Source organism: Gorilla gorilla, chromosome 17 (assembly GCF_029281585.2).
Source record: "Gorilla gorilla gorilla isolate KB3781 chromosome 17, NHGRI_mGorGor1-v2.1_pri, whole genome shotgun sequence".
Classification (NCBI taxonomy): Eukaryota; Metazoa; Chordata; class Mammalia; order Primates; family Hominidae; genus Gorilla; species Gorilla gorilla.
The window spans coordinates 40,271,950-40,288,790 of NC_073241.2; the positions used below are offsets into that span (position 1 = coordinate 40,271,950).

Here is a 16,841-nt window from a genome sequence, read left to right on the forward strand (position 1 = left end):
GTTCGAGGTAGAATGAAAACCTTTGGTCATCGTGAGGGGTGGGAGGAGTGACAGAAGAGGCCTCGGGACGGAGAGCCTGGGCTTCCTGCAAACATGGGCATGTGGCAGCTGAAGCATTTTAGTAAGAAAAATACAAGAAGTGTAATTATATTTATATTGGTGAAATGTCAAATATAAATTAGGAGTACTGAAAATTTGATCATGAGTCATTTGAATAAATTAGGGCTATTATTTTTCTCTCATGCCACATGAAATCCAGATAATTAGTATTAGTCCAGCAGCTCAAAAGTGTCAGGGCTGAGAATTCTGTACTTTTCTCAGTCTTTAGTTCACAGTTTTAAGAATAAACTTGAAGACACAAAGCCAATCAAATTCACCTTTCAATCTGGAGAAGAGGAAAGTAACACAAGAAGAAAGTAGTAGATGCCAAAATAGGAAAGTACAACTTCCCAGAAATTTCCAGCAGTCTTTCACTTCTGATTGTTCAGAAGAGTATCACATGACCTTCCCCCAACTACAAAGGATGCCAAGAAATGTAATTTTTTAGTAGGGCACAGTGCTACCCCCAAAAAAAGCAGGGTTCCATCCGTGAAGAAGGAAAGAAGAATGGATCTTGGGTAAGGCCAGAACAATAGTGCTACTGCTCCAGGAAGGCCTATGACACATGAAATACCCTGTTCCAACTTTGCATGTACAAATCCATTGTAATGTCTGCTTGGACTTCCAGAATACCTCTGTGCTGAGCAGTAAAAGTCTTAAAAATCACATTTTACTCTCGAATAAGCTGTATGGTGGTTTTGGTTGGTTTGTTTATTCTTGACAGATGACTCCATACTGAATTTGTGGAACATGGTTTCAACATCACAAGATTGTTTTATTCTTTATAGTCAATAAAAAGTGTTCTCTTAGAAGTCAAATAGCTTCATTAGAAAATGGTGTGTTAAGAAATAAACATAAAACTATTTCCCAAAGACATAAAATCAGATTTTTTAATTGAAAGTGCCCTGAGGCCTCATTCCTTCCCACTGGGGAAAGTCCAGGACAACTACCTAATGATGCTAATGAACTCCACCTAGCCCCTCTCTCCCACACACACAACCTAATGAGAAGCAGACATTCCCAAGGCTGCACCCCTCCAACTCCACCTCCAAGTTTGTTCTCCCTTCTAATGTAGACAGCTTCTGGCAGAATGAGCCGCTTTTGGAGAATGGTAGTAATTTCCATCTTCCTGGTAGATCATGCCAAAGGGAGACACCGACCTTCTCCTCCTAGATGCTGGCCTTAGGACCAGATTTCCTTACCTGGAAACTTAACAGCCTCTGTCCACCTGCAGCCTGCCAAGGTGTTGTAGTAGGTGAGAATGTGGGCTTTGAGGACAGAGACCGAGGCTCCAATCCCAGCTCAGCTTCTGCTAAACAGGCATGTACAGCAAACAGGAAAGTATGCATTTTAACAGCCCCCTATAAAACATATGCCTTTTGTGGTCTCCATACTTATGGCCCTGGGACAACAGAGTACTTAGCCCCTTCACAGGACAAGAGGGCTGAAAAACAGGCTTAGATATTGAAACAATTGTAATTTTCTTCAGCTTCTAAAGAACCAAAGTCAGAGACTTTAATTCCATGTCACTCCTCCATGGTCATTATGACTAGAAGAGGAATTAATTAGGGAGGAGAGGGCTATACCACAGACTGCACCAGGGAGCTGGACTGGGAAATGAGGGGACCCAGGGTGACTGGACTCCAGGCAGCAGACCCAGGAGGGGAGAAGTCTATAGAGTTGGGGAAATGGACACCAGGCACAAAGGTCTCCCGATGTCGGTGTAGACTGGGCCTGCCCACAGGAATGTAGGAAGCAGCAGGCACCCCAAAGCCCAGCTCATCATGGCCCCACCCTGTGCAAAACCACTCCCTGAGGCCCCACCCACTTCAGTCCCATTCTATGCAAAATCCTTCCCTGAGGCCACCCACACACAGGAGGGGGTGACAGGGAGCCTCAGAGCTGGATGAGAACCAGAGACCCCCCCATCCCACAGCCACTGAGTCACCTGACACACACACTCCATGAGAACAGAGCAGGTGATTAAGGAGGAAGTTAAAACAACGAACAGTTATTAAAAATAAAAACACAGCATTCCCTGAAGGGATTTTTTTTTAATTATTGGATTAAGACTAAATTTCATATCAAACAGAACTAAAAATGATTTTCCTCTCATCCTCTACCTAGCAGGTGAGAAATATCACTTTATCCATGAAACAAAGAAATAACATTTTCTCAGTCATGTGAGCTATGATTTAAGTCTGGAATCACCCCACGCCGCCTGTGTAACCCGCAATATAGAGCACCAGTGTGTCAGTTTCCAATTGCTGCCGTAACATATTACCACGAATGTAGTGACTTACACAGCACAAATTCATTCTTGCAAGTCTAGAGGTCAGAAGTCAGATGGGTCTCACTGGTTAAAATCAAGGTGTCAGCAGGGCGGTACGCCTTCTAGAGGCTCTACAAGAGAATCTGTTTTATGTCTTTTCCAGCTTCCTGAGGCCACCACATTCCTTGGCTTCTAAGCCCTTATTCAAGCCCTTTCCTCCATCTTCAAAGCCAGCAGCATCTGGCTGAGGCCTTTTCATGCTGCCATCTCTTTGGTTCTCACCTTTCCAGCCATAGAAACTCTTATGATTACATTGGACCCACCAGGATAACCCAGAATAATCTCCCTACCTGAAAGTCATTGGATTAGCAACCTTAATTATATAGGCAACCTTAATTCCCCTTTGCTGTGTAATCTAACGTATTCACAGGTTCCGGGGATTAGGGTGTGGATATCTTTGGGGGCCCCTTGTTCTGCCAACCATACCTGGTAAACCTTTTTCCTCTGTGGAAAGGGGAGATATGGGCCTGTTGGAGGGATTGCAGGAGCTAATGTAAGTAAACTGACAGCCACAGAGTAGGCGTTCATTCCGTTTGTGGGTGATTCCCCCCGTGATCAAGCTCTGGGTCTGAGGCCTGCTCTAATCCATGGCCTGGCCCCTTGGTCTAACCCCATGGCTGTCACCTGGCCCAGACCAAGTGACATTTTTACCAAGTGCAATGGAGACACTCAAGAATGATGATTTTTGTCAAAGATAACCATCTTCTTCATCCTTAGCTCTTAGGTAGGGTGGTATGTTGAATGCACAGGCATGGTGTATGTGAATTTAGATCCATTCCAAACAGGTGTTTGCAATACCAGAGAAACACGCCTGCCTGCCTGCCTGCCTGCCTACCTGCCTGAGAGCACACGCGTTAAAGCTAAACTGAGTTCAAAAGCATTCAAGTTAATGAGAGGGCCCTCATTAGAGTTCCAAAACAGTAAACTCAAAGACAATTGTGTCTTAACATTTTCAGCAATAAAAAAGTTAGGACTTTTTTGCTTTTTAAATTACTGTTTTTTTAAGCCCTTATTCAAGCTTACTTTCCCCTCAGTCAGAGCTTCCAGTTGACAATGGGTGGACAAGATAGGCTATTTACATGTTAACATGTTGGGGGTGTGGTAAGAAAGAGAGATGTACATGGAACCCAGAATTTAATCATGAAATCAAAAAGTTATTCAACATTTGAGGGAAGGATCAGGTAAAGAAAAACACATAATGCCTTCTGTAATTATAAGACATTATAAAAAATTAATGCTTTCAACAAAGTAAGTCACACAGATGAAAGTTAGTAATGAAATTAAAGGTATTATTCTACTATATATTTTCATCAAAGATACCACAAAAGCTTACCCACATTATCACTGTAATTAGCCTAATTTTATATTGGAAAAACAAACTTTATATCAACTATCTTATATCTTCTAAGGGAGAGTGAATAAGTTTTATATCTATCCTTAGAATCAAAAAGAAAGCTTCCTTCAGCCTGCAATTACAGTTTGCACTAAAAACTTAATAGTTTGATTTTGTTTGAGACGTGGGTTTCTGAAAGGAATTGGTTTATACTGTCTGTACTAAATGTCTATCAGTACAGACAGTGTAAACCAACTTGGGTTTTCCATCGTGCAGAAAGCCTCAAGACACAAGACCACACTGCCACCTCGTGGCAGGATCAGATTTTACAACAGTTGAATTTAATGGTTCACCAGCCTTCAAGTTACTATTCAGAATGTGAAAAGCGTGTGTTCTAGGTGGTTATAGTTTAGCACTAAGAAAAACAAGAGTCCGGGGACAGGTTGTTGGAGGTGCTGAATTAAAACAATTTTTCGGAGTGCTAAATCTTCCCATGGCTTCTTAGGAAAGGCGCTAGCCCAATAACTTCTGCACCATCTAAAATTCAATGAGAAAGGGGTCCCTGGAGTGGAGTGACACCGGTTCCTCCAAGTACCCTCTGTTGTGTACATTAAAATTCAGCAGTGCCATTTAGCAAAAATAAAATTAGTAAGGCTTTGGAGGTTAGGAAACCAAATACACTTATTTACCTAGTTTTAGAAACCAAAAAGAAAAAAGCTCCAAGTATAGGAAATGCTTGAATCTGATAAATGCTTGGGATCCCCATCCCAAACCCGCCACAATTGTTAAAATATTGGGGTTGATGTTAAGGAAAATTCCCTAAGAAAAATGATTTAGGACAATAGCCACCAGTTTACAGACAAAAACAGAAGGATGGCAAGCTGCATGTTCAGTGTGATGGGGGAATTAGAGGTGTGGCTCTCCAAGGCTCCTGAAATGTCCACCGTGTGGTCATTCTTGGAGGACGGAAGCTTTGTGATCCTAAAATAATTAAATAAGGTGATTCCTATTTTTAAAGCAACAGAATTTGCATATAACCATAATTGTTGTATAATCTTGACCCAGTTATCCAAATTAAGGCCCCAGATATCTTCCTAATCTGATGATGAAGTAGTCAAGCACCACGTCGCTTTCCCCAGAGCCCCTTCTCTAAATACAAGGACATGGCAGGGTGGCTTCCTCCATCGCCCCCGCTGAGAGAGCAGGACCCGCAAGTGCCTCAGACTCATTCCTGCAGAACCAAGCCCGGCTTGCTGGTCTCTGCGGCGGCACCAGCCCTGCTCCACGTTCTTCCCAAGCGGAGGCCTGAGATATTTCCACCAACTCCTCAGAGGATGAGAAAGAAGTTTCGAGGGTTTCCCTTCAGGAGAACCACCAGCTTTTCATGATCCACTCTTCAGACCCACACCCGCAACCAAGGCTGACCATGAACTCTGGTGGCTGAGCTGAGAGGGTGGCACCTGAGGGAAGGATCCTGCATCGTCACCTTTCTCTTGTGCTTGAGAGAGGGCCTGGACACAGACAAGTCCCCTTGAAGCTAAAGGAACCTCCCGGGCTCTGCAACTACCATCTCCCCCAGTGGGAAAACACCAAATTCCACAAAGCCACAGGCCAATCCTCTCCCCTCCCACTCCCTGGGCCCGGGGAGAGGAAGTCCCACCTTTCCCAAGGGCCAAGGCTTGCCTGTTTTCCAAATGGCCACTTCCAGGATGGCTTTCCAGAAAAGTCTCCATGCAGGCACACCTATATGTTTCCAGAAAAGTCTCAACGCAGTCCCTGCAGTCTAAGGCCAGCATCGGCCCATCTCCTAAAGTCAGTGTGGTGTGGCTTAACACACCGGCTCACCCTAAATGTGCACTGAAGGGGCCCTGAACTACAATGAAGGGGACGCCCCGCGCCAGCAAACCCCGAGGGGCTGGGCGTGCCAGGCAGTTGTGGAGCCAGTGGAAGCAGTGAAGTTGGCAGCACTGGCATCGAATGCCAGCCAGGGAACCAAGAAAAGGCCACTCTTAGTAAGAAAGTGGTGACTTCGTGAGTGGAAGAGTTGAGGTAAGAAGTTATGGCCATAGAGGATATTTCTGCAACTCGGATGAAAGGATCGCTGTGATTGGAAAGCAGTTATCTGCAGCCGAGATTTCAGAGATGTTTCTGCCCAGTGGTGACAAAAACGCTCCCTCAGGACAGTGAATGACAGGCGTGTGAAGAAAGTGCCCTGAAAGGGGGAGGTCAACAAACAGCAACCCGCCCAGCGGTGACCCCCGAGAGTGTGGCGGGCAGGGGAGGGTGCAGGCTGGAAGAGGGAAGGAGCGAGGTGGGCTGAGGGCGGCGCGAGCTGGAAACAAGCCTGGGCTGTTGCAAGAGGGAGGAAAGAAAACCTCAGAACAGGCGTGAAAACGAGGAAGGAAACCAGCCCCTCCTCCCAGCGTGGAAGGGTCTTCTCCATTCCAGACCACAGCAGGGCCCCCAGCAGACATCTCAGCTTCTGTTGGAGCCTGGCGGCAAAAGGCTGTCCCTAGAAGATGAAGAGCGAGGAGGTTTGTGGATCCCATATGGGAAGTCTGGAGCTCTGCGCAGAAATGAAGATGAGGAGAAGCAGGCGGGGTAAGTTTCAGTTGAGGCAGCGCTTTCAGATTTTTCTTTTAACCACAATCCGTAGTAAGAGCCCATTTTATATGGCTACCCCGTGTGCATGCACAATTGTGCATTTTCTCTCTCTCCTTTCAAAAAAGGCTTACTGAGCACCTAACTGTATGCCAGGCTGTTAACAGGCACTGGGGAGGCAGCAGTGAACAAAACGTCCGAAACCGCTGCTCTTAGGGAGTTTGCGTTCTGGTGGAGGAGCAGACCACAAGAGAAACGAAGACAGGTATGGCACATTCCATGGGGGTGAGGGGAGCCCGAGCGAGGGGCCAGAGTGTGAAGGGACGGGTACCATTGTTCAGCTGGAGAGACCCAGGAAGGCCTCACGGAGAAGGTGACCTAAGTGAAGGCTGGGAGAGCTGAGGAGTGAGCCCCGCGGACACACAGGGGACAGCACTGGGGCAGAGGCCACAGCAGGTATAGGCTCCCGGACTGGAATGTGCGAATGCTCCATGAATATCCAGAGAACAGCGTGATGGCAGAACGACGTGGGGCGAGTGGAGGGAGAAGGAATGGGGCTAGAGGGGGAAGCGGGGATCGGGGCAGGGACGCTGGAGTCCTGCGGGCCAGTGCCAGCTCCCCACTCTTACTCACGGTGAAGGGGGAAGGCTTGGAGTGTCTGGGCATAGGAAAACACCCCTCCGACCTGTGTTTAACAGGACCGCTCTGGTTCCTGCTCTAAGACAGACTGAGGGGACACGGGGGCGTCTGGGAGATCTGCTGAGACTGTCGAGGAAATGAAGGAAATAGAGGGGACAACACATGGAAGTGGCAACAAGCAGCTGGGTTCTGGGTGTGTTTTGAAAGTAGGGCCAGCAGCAGCGTTGACAAGACGGGCTGTGCTATGGCATGGGAAGGAAGGGAATGCACCAAGCAAGGATGACTCCGAGGTTTGAGTGAAGGAAAGAATGCGGATGGGGGAGGCCTGCATGGAGCAAGCCTGGGTGTGAGGGAGACTGGATTCAGTTCTGGACATATTAAGTCCGAGGTATCGGACAGATGGCCAAAGTCGTTGGGGATGTAAGTCTATAATTCGAGGACATATCTGGGCTGGGAGCAGGGAAGAGGGGCGAGAGGACAGATGGAAAGCCGGCGCTCTGTGGTTAGGAAGAAAGAGAGCCCGGGAGAGCCGAGAGTCACCCTCACCGATCTGTGATAGGGAAGGGTCACAAGTTCCCACCCGCGACTCAGGAAGTACCCCTGATTTGGGGAGCACTGGCCCTGCCCTAGGGGGAGTGCGATGGTGGGGGTGAGGGGACGCTGGAGCAGGAACAGGATGCGGGCGCTGCGGAGACCCAGAGGACCAGAAGCACCAGTGAAATCCAAATCTTTCAGACAAGCACAGTGTCGATAACAAACTTTGAACTGAATATGAAAAAGAGCGTCAAGTAACCTGAAAGGGGCTGAAGGGGACGATAAGACCAAAGGAAACGGAGATCCGTTGAAAGGCTAAGGTTTCATTGGCTCTGACTGGGTCTCTCTGTGGTCTCTGAAGCACTGGGATGTACTGGCTGGCTCGGATACAGACCTTCTACTTTCCCAGTTGCCAGAGACCTGGCCCAGGCTGAAGAGCACTGACTGAGGGAGTGGGGGAAATGATGCCCCGGAACATGTTCACATCCTAACCCCCAGAATCCCTGAATATGTAACCTTCCATGAAGGGACTTTGGCTGTGATTAAGTGAAGGCTCTTGAGATGGAGAGATGGCCCTGGATCAGCCAGGTGGGCCCAGTGTCATCGCAGGGGTACCTGTAACAGGAAGGCAGGAGGGTCAGAGAAGGGGAAGAGATGGTGGAAGCAGAGGTTGGTGTCATGTGACCACAGGAGGGGCCACACAAGCCAAGGAATGTGGGTGGCCCCTCGATGATGGAAAAGGCCAGGAATGGAGTCTACCCTGGAGCCCAGCTGATATTTTAATTTAGATAAGGGAGAGGGACTTTAGGATAAATTTGTGTTGGTTTTTGTCACTAAATTTGTGGTAACCTTCTACAGTCACAACAGAAAACTACAGTAGTCCCCCCCTTATACTCAAGGGATACATTCCAAGACCCCCAGTGGATGCCTGAAACCAGAGGTACTACCAACCCTGTATACAAACCCTGTATACACTTTTTTCCTATTCATACATACTTATGATAAAGTTTAACGTATAAATTAGGGACAATAAGATCAACAATAACTAATAAAATAGAACAATTATAACAATATACTGTAATATCAGTTATGTGAAGGTGCATGCTCACACTCTTTCTCAAAATATCTCACTGTACTGTACATATGCTGCTCAACCTACAACGGCTTATGTCCCGATGAACCCATCATACATTAAAATACTGTATATCGAAAATACACTTAATACACCTCATCTACCAAACATCATGGCTTAGCCTGGCCTACCCGAAACGTGCTCGGAACACTTAGATTAGCCTACAGTTGAGCAAAGTCCTCTAACACAAGGCCCACTTCATTATGAAGTGTCAAATGTCTCGTGTAATTTACTGAATGCCGTGCTATAGTGGAAAACAACGTTGAATGGCACTGGAAGTATGGCTTTTCCTGAATGCAGATCACCTTTGCATCACCTTACAGTCAAATCCCAAGTTAAAGTGTCATAAGCCGGGGTCATCTGCATCAGCCTTCTTCTGGTGAAGATGTGAGAGGAGCAGGCCTATGACAGGAAGTGAGGTGATGCAGCATGAGGCTGCTGTTGACCCTCTGATGACAGATCGGAGGATCACTCACTCCAGGTAATCCTGGATCATCGAGCCATGACGATGCTGATGGTTGGGTGTCAGGAGCAGACCATGTCAACGACTCAGGTGGGGAGCATCCAGCATGATTCCACTGGAGAAAGGGAGGATTCAGGTCCCCAGTGGGACGCAGTGGGAAGGCATGAGATTTCATCATGCTACTCAGAAAGGCATGCAATTTAAAGCTTATAATTTCCGGAATTTTCCACTTAATATTTTCAGATAACAGTTGGCCACAGATAACAGAAACCACAGAAAGTGAAACCACAGATAAGGGGGTGGGGGGGGGGGACTGCTGTAATACCACTGCCCAGAAGGAAATCAGAATATAATACAAAAAGAATGAAGTCCAGTTGCAAAAACAAACATCTAGATCCATCTTTTCTTGCTTGGTTCTCCACTTAAGCACAGCTTGCTGTTCTCCTTTTTATTCTGCCCACCCTGACTGTCCTAACCCATTCATGACTTGCTCTAGAGAGGGGAGTCAAGCCAGGCAGGGGAACAGCTGTCCTTGTAGCCTGGTGAGAAAACATTCATAAGCAGGTAGCATTCCTGCAATTCCTTACTACCTCTTGTGGACAGTCACTTACATACCGCTAATACATATTCCTCACATTTTAGAATGGTTTCCACATTGCTGGGGTCTCCCCCTAGCAAATCAATGGAATACAATCCCTGTTAACTCCAAATTGTTTCCCAAAATAAGGCAACTGGCATTGTTAGAAATCTACATCAGTTGTGTCTGAGCAAATGAGAAGAGTGGAATTAGGCTGCTTTTGACACCATGTTCCTTTTACCTGTTCTAATGTGCAGAAAGGAAGTCTCATCAAAAAATGGAAAAGAAGAAAGGAATATGCAGGTCCCCAGGCGTCACAGTTCTGTGCAAGCACGCTTGAAAATCACCTATATAAAAAGAAACTTCAAATTTTATCATAATACCTGAGAGTCTATTTGAAAATGTGAAAATTAGCACTATTTTTACATTAAAAAGCTCCAAATATCCACAGATGTTCTGATTTATCCAAATAAAATTAATGTTTTGCCTGGTGATAGCTGAACACTACAGGAGTAAATTCTGCTCCATTTCTCCACAGCACAGAGCCACCTCCACAGCATACACTTCTCTAGGCAGACGAGGCGGAGAGCAGCTCCCAACTTACCTCCCAGAGGCTTTCCCACCATAACACAAGAAGACACTCTCCTGGGGTCTTTCCGACCTATCCCATAGAAATTAGGTGTGCTTACAATGGATCTTGCAAAAATCAAATAAAAATATGAACAGGACAGCACAGTATTTAGCTTCATGAGACTTGGTATCCTACCTGTATGAGCTTAAACAATGCACTTGGCATTTCCGCACTTCAGACTATTAATTTTTCAAAAATAATGGTAATGATTATATTGTAGAGAGAATCAGTGTCAATAATGATGGCTAGCACTCATATGGTGTTAACTTTGTGCCAATAATTATTTTCAACACTCTAGGTATATTTAACCAAATAACAACCTTATGAGGTGTGTATCAGTACACTTTCTTAAATCCCCTTTTTACAGATGCAGAACCTGAGACAGCAACGTTGAAAGCATGCCCAAGATTACAAGGCAAAGCCAGAATTCAAAGCCAGGCCATCTGATTCAAGTCTTCACCTCAGCGTGAGTCCTCCTCTTTCCCAGCCCTCAGCTGGGTCTTCATTCACAAATAAGGGGCAGGGGAACCTCATGTGCCAGTGGACGTGATACCCTGAGGAGGACATGGTGACACTTCTGTAGCAATCAGGCTAAGAATCTATTACTTGAGTCTACTGAGGAAACATCAAAGAAAGCCCAAAGGAGGAGGCAGGGACTGCATTCTTCAAAAACATCAATGTAATAAAAGACAAAGAAAGGCTGAGGAACTATTTCAGATTCAAGGAAACTAAAGAGATTTGACAACTAAATACAACATGTGACCCCAGACCAACCCTTGTACTGGAGGGGGAAATATGCCATAAATGACATTAGTCAATTTGGATACGGACAGTAGATTTGGGGGAAAAAACTGTATCAATGTTCAATTTGCTGAAGTTCACAACTGTACTATTGTCATGTAAGGGAACCTTACCTTAGGAAATACACACTGACGTAGTTAGGGATAATATATGCATGTCTTTGATTGATGGAGACAGGGTGTCATTGTTGCCTGGCTGGAGTGCCGTGGTGCAACCTTAATTCAAACTCCTGGGCTCAGCAATTTTCCCACCTCAGCCTCCCCAGTAGCATGCAATATGATATATGCAACTTACTCTTGGATGGTTTTGAGAAAATGTGGGTATATGTGTGTATAGGTATATATGCACGAGTGAATGTGTACATGTGTGTACATGTATACATGTACATGAATGCATGCATATGTATGTATGAACATGCATGTATGCACATATAATGTATACGTACTTATATGTGGAGGGGGCAAGGAGGAAGCATCAACAATAAAGCAGTGAGACAAAATGGGTGTCTTCTCTACTATTCTTACACCTTTTCTTACAACAATTTCAAAAATTATTTCCAGGTAAAAAATGAATTTTAATTTTGTTAAATCAATTAACCATGTTGATTTTTATTTATTAGTATAAATTAATATTTATACTAATTATATACATATATATAAAATCTCTGCTATGCTCCTAGGCATTAAAAAGGCTGTTAAAAAGTTATCTCTGGGAAGTGAGATATTGGAACTTTTTTCTACTATATACTTTTCTATCATTTCCAAACCTCTATAATCCACTAGTGTTACCTTCATATGCAGAAAAAAAGAATCAACAAAGAAATGCATCATTCTTAACACTCACAGGTTGCTCACCTACAAGAATGCCTCCACCCTTACAGTATTTTTACATTTTCTAACTCAAGAGTATTCATTACCATTAAGCTTTAAAATTTACCATTAAATTTAAAAAATTTTAATTATCCCAATATGTTCAATATGATTGAAGAACAGAGTAAAAACGTAATTTTTAAAATATCTTGCAGTCTTCACCACAACCTTACAAAGTTACAAAAGAGGAGTGTAAAAATCAGACGGTGTCATTGATGAGGAAGCTGTGCCTCAAAGAGGTTCCATAATTGTTCCAGGGTTCGTCTCTAGCCAATGGCAGAGTTGAGATCCAAATTCAAGTCTGTCTATCCTCCAAAACCCACACTGTTTGTCCTGCTGCCCCTCTACTAGCATTCAATAAAAGGCTGTTGCCTAACACAGATAATGCCTGCAGCTGCGGACCTGGTTAATGACTTCAAAAATAAAACTTCAAGCCACATACCCATTGTCCAGATATATTAATTTTTAACCCAAATAATCAGACAGCTTCCCAATTTTCCACTTCATATGGACATATACGATAATTGCTACCATTTCTTGATCATCTGCTTTGTGCCAAGTTCTGCTCTAAAAGCTGTACTTCTTTAATCCCCTCCACATCCAATGAACAGGCAGAGTTATTACGCTGTTTACAGAGGAAGCTGGGACTACAGAGAAATAAAACTGCCCAAGGTCACAACTAGTAAACTGACAGAGCCGGAATTATAACCCACAATCCCATTTCAGCATCCAGACTCATACCACTTTGAAATGCTTTCCTCCCAAGGTTCTCTCATGCTTAATATTTGGAACTATAACGCTAAAGGCCATTGACGTAGCTAAAAATCTAGGTTAACTTGCTGACAGGTGGGCTATGAAGAGCCTGAATTTCAAAAAGCTTGTATTCTGAAACCATATTGCAGCCACATGCCAACTTCTAGCCACTAGTACGGTGTATTAGGTAATTAAGTTTTAGGCATATTATTCTTTGATGTTGAGATTTTCAAAACCAGAAAAAAAAATTATTTTATACTCTCAAAAGTGACTGAGACCAAAGTAAGTTCTCGTTTTCATTGAATTAAACATCATTAGATCAATTTCACCGTCATTCCCACCCCCTTTTTTTCCCTAAAGGCAGTATGGTATGATGAAGGGCCCAGACTTGTCCAAGACCGTTAAGTTTGGACAGTGAATTTCTCCAAGTGCTTCTCATCTGTGTTTTTCAAAAGTCTGAAAGGTGGCCGGGTGCGGTGGCTCACGCCTGTAATTCCAGCACTTTGGGAGGCAGAGGCAGGAGGTTCATGAGGTCAGGAGATCGAGACCGTCCTGGCTAACATGGTGAAATCCCGTCTCTACTAAAAATACAAAAAATTAGCCGGGCGTGGTGGCGGGCGCCTGTAATCCCAGATACTCGGGAGGCTGAGGAAGGAGAATGGCGTGAACCCGGGAGGCGGAACTTGCAGTGAGCGGAGATGGCGCCACTGCACTCTAGCCTGGGCGACAGAGCCAGACTCCGTCTTAAAAATAAATAAATAATAAATCTGAAAGGTTATTCTGAGAATAAAATATATGTAAAGTACTTGACATATAATAGGTACTCTACAGTTACTGCTCTTCAAACTTTAGCCTATTTCAGTTTACAATGTTTTGGACATTCTGGGCCCAATTATCTGTCGACCAGTATAAGTGCTTAACTAGTTCTGCCTCCTGACAACAGGATCCAGCCCATATCCCAGTATTTCACTCTGGTATCATCTTACCCTACACCCCCCACTCCAACCTGTACCCAATATAGAAGTACTCAGTATTTATAATACATGATTAGTGTCTAAATCAGGGGTCACAAATTCAGATGAATACACTGTTCATGCAGGTAACAAGTAAAACAGAGTATAAAACAAGTGATGGGAATTACAGGGGAAACTGCTACTTGGCTCCAGAAAATTGTTGCCATGTGGTAATGCAAGACCTTTGTTCCAAATCTTGAATTTTCAAAAAAAATGCCAGACTTTGTGTCATTTCTCCATTTACACACACACACACACACTCTGCAGCACATGCAGAAACAGTGTGGATGTGCAAGCAGCCTGAAGATTCCACATATGTGCTTATGCACCTCATCTCTCTTCCCCTAGACTCGTTTTCCTTCTAAAATTATGTGTTACTATGTACAGTCACATGTAGCAAGTGGCTTTTAGGGCAACATTTGTCTCAACAACTGTCTTCTGGCCAGACTTGATGTCTGAGTCCTAGAACAAACCACAAGAGATTCAGGAAAGAGCTGAGATGTTCAGTGGGATGTCAACTACATCTGTGCCAGACCGATCAACAGACTCTGCTAACATCAGGCAGTGGCAGCATTGCTGCAATCATCAATAGGCTTCAGCAGCCTTTGCTAGAGACTGGTGTCCTAATTTCAGTTCTAGCCCTGGCAGCAATGGAAAGTCACTACAATGGGTCCAAGCTGCTACTCAAAGGAGAAAACAATATATTAGTACATGAAACGCATGAGAGACCCCAAGGGAATTACGTGGAAGTTTGGGGGTGTAAAAAATGTTAGGTGAAGGTAAAGCTAGACAAATAATAATCTAAGATACACAGCTATGTGGCATTTTAAAACATGCAAAATACACTATAAAACTGATTATATAATTACGTACACAGGTAGCAAAACACTGAAACACAAGAATGACAAAAATTTCAGGTTAGTGGTTTGACAGACGAAAATGTGGACAGGGAAGGGCATAAAGGTGGCTTTAATCATATCTAGGCTCTAAACCAAATACAGAAAAATAATGTGTCAAAGCTGGGGAAACTTCGTAAGGAAAAAAATCAAAGCAAAGGCAAAAGGAAACACTATTCTACAGCCACCTCATCTCCATACTACTGTGGTATGGGAAACACGTTATGAAAATGTAAAACTTCATTTGCTATTGGTATCTCCAATGTACTGTCTTCGAGTTAGACATCAAAGTATTGGATGGAAATAACTGTTTACATATTTAAGTAGTTTAAACATTATTTGCTGAAAACATTTGCACTACTTCCTCAAACAAATGCATAGATGTGACAGGCTTGTTAACTACTCAATGCAAATACTATTGTAGCTGTTATCTCCCTCCATCACCTTGTGATGCAAATGTTATAACAATGAACACAAATTTCTAGCACATTAAAGTTCACATCGGGAACCTTTAAGTACATATGCCAATATACTCTTCTCCCTGAAATACCCGTTCTACTCACCACCTATCTTACAAAGGAACCACTTGGTCCAATTCAAAATTAAGGCTCTTAAGGCATTTCCTTCATTGCAGAATGTACAATCTCCATAATTTCTTAAAACATGCATAGGGAAACTCCTCCAGCTGAGGGATTCTATGGGAGTCCCAGTGTACAAGAACATGTCTCCCTTACAGAGATAATTTACTTGATTAAACATTTAACTTTTAAAAGAAAATCTTAATATCCCAATAACTTCATAAAATTTGCTCAATGGCAAAGTACACAAAAGCACCCAAAGAAATACTTTGCAAAACTTTGATTCTCAAGTTTGTATTTGTTTTCATGTGAAATATATCCTTAAATTTAATTCAAAGTAGCTTAATACCCTCATATATTTATCTATATATTATATACAATTAAGGATATGCATTTTGGATTAAAACAGCACAAAAAAGAAAGTTTGCTCCCCACAACTGTAATTCCTAACAAACCTCTACTTGAAACAAGAATAGGAATTCTTATTGCTCGAAAATACAAAAGATTCCAATTCCTTACCATTTCAACCCTCCACATTTTTTTTTTTTTTTTTTTTTTTTTTGGAACTTAATGTCAGTAACTCTCTCTCTCTCTCTCTCTCTCACACACACACACACACACACATATTGTATTATTTTTCCTCAGGGTTCTTAAGTGCCCATAGCACATAACAATTTTTGTTCTTTGTAGAATTATAAACAGTATCAAGAATTTAGACCACAAAGTCAATTATAAAAAATAAAACTCTTGCTTTAATCATTAAATCTTAAAGGACCATTAGAAAAGGCCAGTCACATTCTGTTCTCCAGTCTTGAAGGTTACATAAGCCATTTCCATAAATTCTATAGCCTTCTTAGAGTAACAAACACACTTGTATTTAGGAATGTTCATGTTGGTTTTGTTCACGGACTGAGATTGTTAGTGGGCAGGAGTTTATTTCTTCTCAATTTTCTGGGAGATAAAGGGGGAAAGCGGTCTTCAAAAATTTAAGACCAAAAATCTTAAAGACATTTCACAAATAATAGTACTCCATGTAAAGTGGAATCAAAGGCATCACAAAATTGCCATACTTACTGTTTGTGAGTAGTCAATATTTGACTTGGACCAGGACACAAACTATTTCCTTCATATAGTAGATTACTAGGATCAGACCATCTAGATCCCACTTTCTCTGCTACTTCAGCTGTGCAGACTTGAGCAAATTGAACCTGTCTAAACCCGTCTCCCCTATTCCATAGGATGGAGATAAGTATTTCACAAGTTATCAATGATGATGAAATGAGCTGACGTAAAACTAAGTAATAAGCATGTTGAAAACGACATTATACTTGAAAACCACCTTTTGCTTTGAGAAATACATGATGGACAAAATAAATTTCTCAGGTAGGTAGGTACACTGGGTGTCAGCAAAATGGCAATTAATACTGAAGCCCACATTTCTCAAATCGCCTTTTTGCGCTGACAGCTCATTTATTCACAAGTCAAAAATCTTTAGTGGTATTCCAGCAATCCTAACTTGACAAGCAAAGCTTTTATGCAATTTTTTTTAAGCAATACCTAACAGTGACTCCTGCAATTTAAAGAAAAATA

At 43.2% G+C, this 16,841-nt stretch overlaps 1 long non-coding RNA gene across 1 annotated transcript; it reads left to right on the forward strand.

Moving 5' to 3' along the window:
• The first annotated feature begins 5,916 nt into the window (after positions 1 to 5,916).
• LOC134757393 (uncharacterized) lies at positions 5,917 to 11,641 on the forward strand. Its single transcript, XR_010131278.1, has 2 exons — positions 5,917 to 6,365; positions 10,709 to 11,641. It is a non-coding gene; the product is annotated as an uncharacterized lncRNA (long non-coding RNA).
• The last annotated feature ends 5,200 nt before the right edge of the window (positions 11,642 to 16,841 follow it).